The sequence below is a fragment of the Malus sylvestris genome, chromosome 2, assembly GCF_916048215.2.
Source record: "Malus sylvestris chromosome 2, drMalSylv7.2, whole genome shotgun sequence".
In the NCBI taxonomy this organism is placed as follows: domain Eukaryota; kingdom Viridiplantae; phylum Streptophyta; class Magnoliopsida; order Rosales; family Rosaceae; genus Malus; species Malus sylvestris.
In genome coordinates, this window is record NC_062261.1 from 9,276,891 (window position 1) to 9,288,990 (window position 12,100).

At 40.3% G+C, this 12,100-nt stretch overlaps 2 pseudogenes; one reads left to right on the top strand and one right to left on the bottom strand.

The window, feature by feature from the left end:
• Positions 1 to 2,363: 2,363 nt before the first annotated feature.
• Positions 2,364 to 4,820, top strand: LOC126600935 (DNA-directed RNA polymerase II subunit RPB1-like; annotated as a pseudogene).
• Positions 4,821 to 5,216: 396 nt separating this feature from the next.
• Positions 5,217 to 10,886, bottom strand: LOC126591163 (DNA-directed RNA polymerase II subunit RPB1-like; annotated as a pseudogene).
• Between the last annotated feature and the right edge of the window lie 1,214 nt (positions 10,887 to 12,100).

Below are 12,100 nucleotides of genomic sequence, written 5' to 3' on the forward strand. Positions count from 1 at the left end.
AAAAGAACTCTATGTGGACTCAACCCATCCACGACAATCCTTGATAAGCGAGAAGTCCGAAGTTACTTGGGGCGCAAGTAATCAACCTATTTCTCCGTTTTGTTGCTATTATATCTTGATTCATAGAAAGGGCTTAAGCAGGGAGTGAATTCTGATAGAAAGCCTCAAGGCCTACACCTAAGGCCCCACGAAGGCATCTATTTAGCTTCATTTCATGTTGTGGTCTAGTTGGTCCGAGTATAAGGATTAACTCTGATGGGAAGCCTCAAGGCCTATACCTAAGGCCCTACAAAGGCACTCATTTGGGTTCGTCCTACCTCTTGGATTCAGATAATCAAAAGTATAATAGTGATAAGACTCTGGCAACCATAAAAGACCAAATATGATACATCCAAGCGCTGGTTTAGTTTGACAGGAAGCCTCAAGGCCTATATCTAAGGCCTCACAAAGGCACCTGTTATATCTAATTTGGTTTCTCGGGCGTATACATATTCAATCAAAGCTTAACACCCATTCAACATCTGCCATACTGAAGATGGCAGTGGCACGCCTGAGCACGACAAAGTTAATCTTGATTGTGAGCCTTAAGGCCTACATCTAAGGCCCTACAAAGGCACCCTTTCAAATTAACTCTGTCTTTCTCTTTCAGAACTGCCCGACGAGCCTTGCCCGAAGTGTGTCTTGCCCGACCAAGATCTGCCCGACAAAGGCTTGCCCGAGCAAGCCCGAGAAGAAAGCAGAAGTACGACAGATACCCTCAACCGACGCCATTCTCCCAGGGGAGCTGTGTGCTTGTCCGCCAGGAGATTCCTGCGACGAACAGGGGGTGGGAGAAGGGGTGGATGTGCAGAGTCGAATAGGGAGGGAGAGCACTGGGTACGGAGGAAGAGAAGGGAGGGTGGGAGGGTGGGCACGGGTAGGATTTGGGGATGAAGGGTTTTTTTTTTATTTTTATACGTAAATTATTTTTAATTTCCACGTGGATGACACGTGGCGCCCAATCATTATCCATATAGGCACCACATCATCAGTTAACGGCAGACTTAACAGTTTGACTAACAGATGTATAAAACTGTCCCAAATTTAAGACTTGAGGTATGACTCTGGAATGAAAAAAACTTCATGTACCAAATGTTGAAAACCACGAAACTTTAGGGTAGTAAACAGATATTAATCCTAAAATATGATTGGATATGTCAAAGGGTTATGCAACTGAAGGATTGGTTGGATACTTTTTGCACGCGCCTTTAGTTAGGTTTTTTTTTTTTTTTTTTTTTTGTTTCTCTTGTTCTTATCATTAAATAAAGTTATAAGATGATTTTTTTATTAAAACTTAAAATTTTGAAACTATTTTCATTAGTTTTCTTAAATAATTAATCTTTGGATTTATCTTGATTGATTAATCAAATATAATAGTTAAATACTCTACGATATTATGAAGATATTTGAGAAGAGAAATGCTAAATAAACTTTCTTAAAAGTGAGATCCTCCGTAGACTCTATGTACTTCATGTTTGTCTGCACAATATTTTATAATATTAGCATGAAAAATTAAGATTAACTTAAGTGATAAAGAGTCCATGAAGAGTTTCACTTTGAAAAAAATCTCCTTAACTTCTCATATAGGAATATGGAATGAACTTGGTCAAATAAGACTGAACTTCTGGTTTAACAAATAAATAGACACTCGTTTAGACATGGCCTGACATGCCAGAGTTGTCTTCCTGATTTTCCGAGTTCGAACATCATCTTTTGCCCACTCCCAACCTGGACGTGGCCTAACATGCATGCCAGAGTTGTCTTGCAGATGTGATCAAGGGGAAGATTCCGGATTGAGGGCGAGGAAGAGGAGGAAGATCATGGCCGTCGTGAGATGCAGCAATGGGCATTGAACTTAGTTCTCGTGATCGGTGGTGTCTCTTTTACATACTATGTATTCTGTTGTAGCTAGATTGATCTCAGACTCGATGACTTCTTATTTGAACTTTGTAGCAGTTTTTGCAAATTATACATCTCACTGTCTTGTGTTTTCCGTTTCCGAGTTGGCGTTTATGACGATCGATTACCGAAAAATATGAAGAAAAACGAACTAGAAATTGAGATCATAGCAGAGAAAAGGTTGCTGCTACTGCATAATAATTTCATTAATTCATTTCATCGCATTACACCTCACAAATATAAGACACAGCCGTTGCAAACATCTAATGAGAATTGGAATTAACCGACTCCTTTATTTTTGTATCTCATCTTGTGAGGATAAATTTTTTATTGTGCACACGGGTCATTATATAAATAGAGGAAAATTTTATTTTTTAAGTTATTAATTTCTTAATACAAGTATCTCACTGTTTGTATAGTAACACATGACATACCATTCCATGTTCAGAGACACTGATAGTTTGGTGATGATACAGAAAGGTGAACATCTTTCGGGTACCCTTTGCAAGGATACTCTTGGGATGTCCACGCATGGTCTAACACATGTGATATGGTATGCAATCTGCCGCTCTTCAATTAACTGATGCACCCTACCATCAAAATAAAATAGTCAAGTTGTACTGTTATTGATTGATTTTATTTCGTTTTGCAGGAAAGAATGTGGTCCAGATGCAGCCTGCAAATTTTTGGGCAATGCCCAGTTCCTTGTGCACTATTTGCATAATGCCTATTCGATTGGAATTGGAGATACGATTGTTGATCCGGCAACAACGGAAAAAATCAAGCAGACAATTTCTAAGGTGGGAGGGCTTATTCGTAAAGCCCGGTCCAAGCAGCTGGAGGCTGAACCTGGACGAACTTTGGTGGATTCATTTGAAAACAAAGTGAACCAGGCGCGTTAATTGATTGTCTGCAATTTATTCTTGTTTAGCTTCCAACTGTTAGTAACGTATCCATTTAGTTAGCTTTGCTGTTAGGAGTCTGTTAGTTTTGTTACAGAGAAGATGTTAGTATAAATATCAAACAAAAGTGCAACTATTGATCAATCAATGAAAATAGAATTTCAGTTTTCGTCTCTCCCTAGATTTTTCAGTAACCAAACACCATTGTTTCTTTAAATTTCATCATCTACTTGCGGAGTAATAATATGTATTTGATTTGGGTCAGGTGTTGAATAGGGCTTGTGATAAAGTTGTAGTGCTGAAAAGAGTCTATCCAAGATGAACAATCTTAAGGCCATGGTTACAGCTGGATCCAAAGGGAATTTTATAAAAATGTCACAGATGATTGCTTGTGTAAGGCAGCAGAACATTGAAGGTAAGAGAACCCTGTATGGGTTGATAAACCACACCCCATTGCCCTACTTTACTGAAGATGACTATGGACCATAATGTCGTGGGTTCGTAAAGAATTCATACTTGCATTGTCTAACTCCATAGTAGTTCTTTTTTCATGCCATGGATAGTAGGGAAGGTCTCATAGATACTGCAGTTAAGACATATGAGACTAGTGCATGCTTTGGAGGACATTATGGTGTAGTACGTTGGGCAATGTCATTCAGTTTGTATATGGAGAAGATGGGATGGATGCTGCTTGGTTAGAATCTCAAAAGTTGGACATTTTAAAAATGAAAAAAAAAAATTTGAAAAGACTTTTGCATATGATTTGGAAGTTGAAGATTGGAATCCCGATTACATGCGCATGATCTCAGAACTATTAGAGAGTGTTGCGATGTTGTCGAAACAGAAGTTAAAAGACTTGAAACAGACAGATCACAACTTGGCAGAGAGATGGGAGGCATTCCTGGCTGCTTTCTGTTAACTTGAAGAGGCGTATTTGGAACACCCAAAAAACCTTTAAGATTGGTTTACGAAGGGCTTCAAATATGCACCCGAAGGAAATTGTGGAAGCTGAAGGTTGTTCTCGGCGATGACATGCTCAGAATAATGCTACACTGTTTTTCAGCATTTTCCTTCGTAACACCTTGGCTAGCAAAAGGGTGTTGGATGAGTATCGGCTGACACGTGAAGCATTTGGGTGGGTTATTAATCAGATAGAATTTCGCTTCCGACAGTCACTTGTAGAACCAAGGAAAATGGTCGGACTACCACAATCTATTGGTGAGTCTACCACTTGTATGGAACTCAGTACTTTCCACTATACTAGGGCGATTGAAGTTTCTAGGGTTCTAGGAATCGAGGTAGCTCGTCGATTAATGTTGGATGCAGGGTATGCTGTCTTATGATGGGTCGAAGGTGAGTTATAGACACCCATCCTTTGTGACGCGAGGACATGGAGTGTCTTCATAAGACCTATCGGCAAGGAAGACAAGAGATGGCCTCGCGATTGTTTGTGGAGAACACGATAGATAATGTCGTCCACACTGCGGCATACGCAAAGACAGATTACATAAGAGATGTAAGGGTAAGTATTAACGTTAGGGGCAGCTTGCTCCCACTCCCAGGTGATTTTCCTTTTTAAGCCGCAACTTGTTGCTCTTACCAATTGATTTGGTTGGGTTGATATTGAATTATTATGTGTATTCTGCTTCTATTGCAAGTTTGTCATGTTGTGCTTGAACTGAAGTTGAGATAAAAGAACATATCCTTTATATTGTCGCCTTTCGACGTTTACTTGTTCAAGTTGAGATTAAGTTTGCTAGTAAGGGAATATGCCTCGTTCTGCAACATCTGCGTTGGTGTAAATTTGTAGATTGCCCAAGCTTTTGCAGAAACTAGAGTAATTTGATATGTTGGTTTTCATTGTTTCGGTGGGTGGCTAATTGCCCAAGGCTTACATTGACTATGTGTTTCTAATAAGGTGTTATTGGTAATGACAGGCTGCAAACTGAACATCAGTATGCTTATGGACCTGACATATGAGACTTTGACATATATGATCACGAGGAAAACACCGGATATCAAAAAGACCTTCAACGATCAACATCAAGAACGACTACTTCACCCCAGAGGAAGAGGAGGCAGATCGTTGGGGAACCAGTGGAGTGGGAGTTTGTTTGAATGAACTTCTCAATGATGCATTTATCGGAGCCGTCAAGTCTGTCATGTTTACTATTTCTGAATCAAATATTATGCTTCGATTAATTCAAGAGCTTAACCACCTCAATTCAATCAGTACATGTTTATAGCTAAATAAGGAAAAAAAAAATCACTTCCAATCTATAACATCACAAGCAAATAAATGCAACTTTCAAATGTTGATAATTTTTAACTTGAAAAAATGATGCTTCAAAATGGTGTGTAAAAAACAAGTACCGATTGAGTTGAGGTGGTTGAGCTCTTGAATTAATGGAAGTATAATATTTGATTCAGAAATAGTAAACATGATAGACTTGACAACTCCGATAAACGCATCACTAAGAAGTTTATTCAAACAAACTCCCACTCCACTGGTTTGCCCGACGATCTGCCTCCTTTTACTCTAGGGTGAAGTAGTCATTCTTGATGTTGATCGTTGAAGGTCCTTCTGATATCCGGTGTCTTCCCCGTGATCATATCTGCCAGAATCTTGCATGTCAGGTCCAGAAGCCTATTGATGTTCAGTTTGCAGCCTGTCATTACTAATAACACCTTAATAGAGACACATAGTCAATGTAAGCCTTGGGCAATTAGCCACCCACCCAAACAATGAAAATCAACATACCAAATTACTCTAGTTTTTGCAAAAGCTTGGGCAATCTACAAATTTACACCAACGTAGATGCTACAAAAAGAGGCATATTCCCTTACTAGCAAACTTAATCTCAACTTGAACAAGAAAACAAGTAAACGTCAAAGGGCAACAATATAAAGGATACATTATTTTATCTCAACTTCAGCTCAAACACAAGCACAACATGACAACCTTGCAGTAGAAGCAGAATACGCACAATAATTCAATATCAACCCAACGACATCAACAACCAAATCAATCGATTCAAATCAGTTGCTAAGAACAAGAAGTTGCGGCTTAAAAAAAAAAAGGGAAATCACCTGGGAGTGGGAGCAAGCTTCCCTAACATTGTGCTTTCCCTTACACCTCTTATGTAATCTGTCTCTGCGTATGCCGCAGCGTGGACGGCATTATCTATCGTGTTCTCCACAGATAATCGCACAAGAGAAGGCCATCTCTTGTCTTCCTTGCCGATAGGTCTCACGAAGTCACTCCATGTCATCGCATCACAAAGAATGGCCAAGTGTCTCTAACTCACCTTCGACCCATCATAAGATAGCATACCCTGCAACTCCTCCAGCATTAACTGACGAGCTGCCTCGATTCCTAGAACCCTAGAAACTTTAATCGCCCTAGTAGAGTGAAAAGTACTGAGTTCCATACAAGTGGAAGACTTGCTTACAGATTGTGCAGCAGCCAGTCCGACCATTTTCCCTGGTTCTACAAGTGACTGCCGAAAGCACAACTCTATGTGATTAATAACCCACCCAAATGATTCACATGTCAGCCAATACTCATCCAACACCATTTTGCTAGCCAACGTGTTGCAAAGGAAAATGCTGAATACAGTGTAGCATTATTTTGAGCTTCAACACTAAACGTGTCATCGCAGGGAACAACCTTCAGCCTCCCCTGCAGCTTATCAATAGCTTCCACAATTTCCTTCGGGTGCATATCTAAAGCTCTTCGTGAGTCAATCTTAAAGGTTTTTTGGGCGTTCCAAATAAGCCTCTTCAAGTTAACAGGAAGAGGCTAGGAATTACCATATGTGCCTCCAATCTCTCTGCCAAGTTGTGATTTGTCTGTTTCAAGTCTTTTAACTTCTGCTTCGACAACATCGTGACATTCTCTAATAGTTCTGAGATCTTGCACATGTTCACGCAACATGTAATCCGGATACCAATCTTCATCTTCCAAATCATATGCAAAAGTCTTTTCAAATGGTTATTTTTTCATTTTTAAAGAGTCCAGCTTTTGAGATTCTAACCAAGCAGCATCCATCCCATCTTCTCCGTATACAAACTGAATGACATCACCCAAAGAATTACGTACTGCACCAAAATATCCTCCAAAGCATGCACTAGTCTCCTTTGGATGTACCCAATCTCATATGTCTTAACTACAGTATTTGTGAGACCTTCCCTACTATCCATGGCATGGAAAAAGAACTCCAGTGGAGTTAGACCGTGCAAGTATGAATTCTTTATGAACCCACGACATTCTGGTCCATAATCATCTTCAGTAAAGTGGGGCAATGGGGGGTGGTCTATCAACCCATACGGGGTTCACTTACCTTCAATGTTCTGCTGCCCTACACAAGCAATCATATGTGACATTTTTATAAAATTCCTTTTGGATCCAGCTGTAACCATGGCCTTAGGATTGTTCATCTCGGATAGACTCTTTTCAGCACTATTCAACACCTGACCCAAATCAAACATATATTATTACTCCGCAGTAGATGATGGAATTTAAAGAAACAATGGTGTTTGGTTACTGAAAAATTTAGAGAGAGACAATAACGAAAACTGAAATTCTATTTTCATTGATTGATCATGCACTCTGTTTTGATATTTATACTAACATCTTCTCATCTTCTCTGTAACAAAACTAACAGACTCCTAACTGCAAAGCTAACTAAATGGATAGCTGCCATTTTGATTTCCTATGATCAGATTCACAAACATTGCTGTGAACCCACTTTACTTGCTGACCAGATAGATTACTAACAGTAGGAAGCTAAACAAGAATAAATTGCAGACAATCCATTAACGCACCTGGTTCACTTTGTTTTCAAATGAGTCCACCAAAGTTCGTCCAGGTTCAGCCTCCAGCTGCTTGGACCGGGCTTTACTAATAAGCCCTTCCACCTCATCTTTTGCCTCAGAAATTGTCTGCTTGATTTTGTCCGTTGTTGCCGGATCAACAATCATATCTCCAATTCCAATCGAAAAGGCATTATGCAAAAACCAATAGTGCACAAGCAACTGGGCATTGCCCAAAAATTTGCAGGCTGCATCTGGACCACATTCTTTCCTGCAAAACAAAATAGAACCAATCAATAACAGTACAACTTGACTATTTCACTTTGATGGTAGGGTGCATCAGTTAATTGAATAGCGGCAAATTCCATACCATATCACATGTGTTAGACCATGCGTGGACATCCTAAGAGTATCCTTACAAAGGGTACCCGAAAGATGTTCACCTTTCTGTATCATCACCAAACTATCAGTTTCAACCGGAGTAATGTTACCCCTCTATGATTCTGAGTGCCATGCAGGAGTTGTTTGGAAATTTATCTGTTTTGGTATGATGAGACCAAACACTTGTTTCCCGGTCCAGATGGGTCGGGGATTCAAAATTGCAGGAGCAGGAACTTCACCAACAAAATCCTCCAGCCACATCAACATGTTCATCAAAACATCTTGAAGACAATTACGGAGGGTAAGATATAGCGATCTGGTAAGGGGAAAAGAAAAAGTAAATAAATGAAGGTTATGTCACCGTCACCTTCTCAATGAAGGTGCCCATCTCGCTGATCTTACAACAACCTAATTGGGAATCTTTGGAAAGTCCCACTTCAAGCCGATTTGACTGAGGGGAAAACATGCATTTGGGCACCATCACGCGTTCTAGCACTTCCGTCCTTGTTTCTAATGACTGAGGAACATGCATCCTCATAGGATCCCCGCCAAAATCAGCTGAAGTGATGGACGGATTCAACTGAAAAGTTGATCCTGGCACGACCTTGACTCTATGCCCCATAATAGACATTTTATGGAGACTACGTTGACGGTTCAAGACGACAATGTCCCCATCATTCAAATGGCGCTCCACCTGCACCCACAATAGTAAACGTTCAGAAGTGATGGTTAAAGAGAAAAGACACGAACCAAAACTTATCAGAACAATAGAGCAATGCCTTGTCTCCATGCTTTAAAGGCCATTCGATCCTGTTCTTCTTCAAGATTCCAACGTCAAATCTTTTTCCATCAACTGTTATTATAGACCTAGCAGCTCTCGTTTCACCACGAGGAGGTTTCTCACCAAAGAAAAACTCGTTCAACCTGTTTTTTAGTGATGAAAGTGGTGTTGATATAAACTCAAAACGAAATAAAATAAAAACAAAAGAAGAGGAAACTTTACATGCAAAGAGAAGAAGAAAAAAACAATACAACGATCACCTTTGGTAGTTTTCTGGAGTCACAATCTCTGGAAATGTGAGATCCAGAGCAATAGTCCAAGGTACACCTAATTGATCCACCTTTATGTTTGGATCCGGGGTTACCATTGCTTGTGCTGACTGAAAAACTTGTTTTTCCATCAAATGCTCTCTAATAAGACCTTCCCTTCCATTAAGCCTGCAGCATATTGATCTAATAGGCCTCCCTGCATCTGTCGTAGCCTGTTCAACAGAGAAAAGCTTGAGCATACATGTATAAAAAGAAGCATGCAGGTTACAAAAAGCTTTTATTTATTTATTTATGATGTGTATGAACAGGGCAAAAGAAATGCAGCATAAAACCACATTGCTTCTGTGATGTGTATGAACAGGAAAGAGGAGATGCAGCATAAAACCATATTGCTTTTCTGATGTGTATGAAGAGGCAAAAAGAGATGCAACATAAAACCAGATTGCTACATACAGAAGTGTGTCTCCATCTCCATGTATACAAGAAGCCATACCCTTGGTTGTCCAGGCAACTTGTTGTTATAATATTGGGATATGTAAAGCTTCAACAGGCGCTCACCATGAAGGAACACACTTTCCTAGCATTGAGATGATTATTGAGGCGAATAATCCTGGAGAGCTGGAAAGTGAGATCATCCTGGTAAATGCGGCAAGAATCCGCCCTCATGAAGGGCCTCACGTGAGGTGGAGGAATTGGAAGAACTTGTATGATCATCCAATCCGGACGAGCAAATGTAAGGTTGAACCCCAACTGACGGCATGGCTCAGTGTGTATCTTCTGCAGAATAGCAAGAGCCTGCAAGAATGATTGAATTATAAGTTAGCATATATACATGCAAAATGTCGTCGCGAGTCTAATATAAGGAATGAAAGCATTTCCTCGTCGAATTTACCTTTTGTGCAGTAACGGGCACTTTTTGTACAGGTGCCGGTGCAGGTCCAGGTTCAGGGTCGTCTTTTCTCTTTCTTTTATTAGTCTGCGGGCGCATCGGATCTTTGAGTACGCTACTGCCCTCCAGATAGAGCTTGGGCTGCGAAGTTTTACATTTGGGACATTGTAGTCTTGAGGAATGTACAGGGTCGACGTCTGAAACTGAAATTTGGTCTCAAATGTGGTCTTGTGGTTGAGGTTGGATCATTTTATGCATTTTTCGTGGCCTGTTGAATGTCAGGGCATGGTTAAAATTGGTGCGAACCTGCAAAATCAAGGTAAAACTTTGTGAGGGTTTGAGAATTTTCAATTCATCCATCTTATTTACTGAAGCAAAAATGCAATGAACTTACCAGAATTCGTGAACAGCGGAAGCATACGGATTCCAATACCGAGAACACCGTCTTGGTGAACAAGACGTGGTAGAATGGTTGGGCCAATACAATGTGACCAAAATGGCCAGGGCAGCTGTGCACGTCTCCGCCACAAGTCTCACAGTTGACATTTCGGGCAATTGCACCCAGCCGAGGGTCACTCAGACCTTCCCTCTTCGCTTCCTCTGCTATCTCACGGCACCGATGCGCCCAAACACACGAACATGCACACACAATAATCATATTTCAGGGAAATAAATTGCGATTTTGAAGAATAAACTTACAATTTCTTTGGGGTCGAGCATGCCGAACTGTACACAGCCAACAACTTTATCGTGCTCCATTTTCTGCTTCCGGGTTTCTTCACCTTCTTCTTCAAGTAGTTTCTTTCTAATTTCAGCTGAGAGAGAAGGAGAGAGGGGAGTTCTGTAAAAGCAACCTAAAGAAAATGAGGCTTTTTAACTAGGTCGTACGTCTTACTGTTGGTAGCCCGCTGAAATTTCATCTTCTAAATCTCCATTAATTGGATCTCCCACGAAAAAAAATTTCATTCTGGCTGAAACACGTGGTAAATCAAGTGAAATTTTATTTTTTAAGTTATTAATTTTTTAAGACATATATTTCATCATTTATATAATAACACGTGGTGTACCATCCTGTATTTCAGTCACATTGAAAAATATCTCCTGCCCACCATAGTTATTTCTTTCTTTCGAGACATTCTGTTTCCGACCCTAGCTCTTCGGGGTTTAAGTAATCAATTTTATATCCATGTACTTCTCCCTCTCCTGTGAATAAGAACAACTAAAGAAGTGAGGCAGCACGTCACAACCCGTCCCGAAATATTATATTTTTAGGCATGAAATTTCTAATATGCCCTTGGACGTTTTGACTTATGTTGTGTGGTTTAGACTTGGGTTGTGGACCAATATGTTAAGTTCTAATTATTTTGGACCAATTAGAACTAAACTTTCCTAGTTTGTGGTTGGTGGTTGTTGCCAACTTGGACCACACATTCACTCACACACATACACATCACTCTCATGCTCTCTCTCTCCTCCTTCTCAGACTTCTCTCCATTTTCGGTAGAAGCCGTATGGACGAACTTCGAACTCAAGCTTTCATGCACGCATCGACATCAATAAGGTAATTTTTGAACTCCTTACAAGCTTCTGAGTTCAATTATACTAATTTTAAGACATGAAACCTTCGATTTCACGAGGACTAAGAATCTCCGATTCGGCGTATTATTCATGTGGTCGTAATTATGGATGTTGCATGAGATTTAAAGCTTGTAGGAAGCTTTAAAACATCCGTACGAAGCTTGGAAAAGAAAAACCAAGTAAATTGGATGTCGGGAATTTGAGATTGGCAAGTTTTAAGTTCAGCCGGATTATCAGAGCTTTTTCCGGCGAGTTCCCGGAGTTTTAGGGTCTAAAAGTGGTAAGGTTTTATTCTACTCCTTTAGGACTTCAATTTGATATAAATTTGATGAATTTTGGTACAAAAATGAAGAAGTTATATGGTTTTAAAGTTTCCAGTTTCTCGCGACGGAGACGGTCGCCGGAGTTCGGAGGTAGGAGACGACGGAATATTCCGTCAAAATTGACGGAATATTCCTAACGGCGACTAACGGCGTTGGTTGATTTTAACGGAATATTCCTAACTGCAATTAGGGTTCTGTCAGGGTTGGCCGCGAGTGGGGGCGCG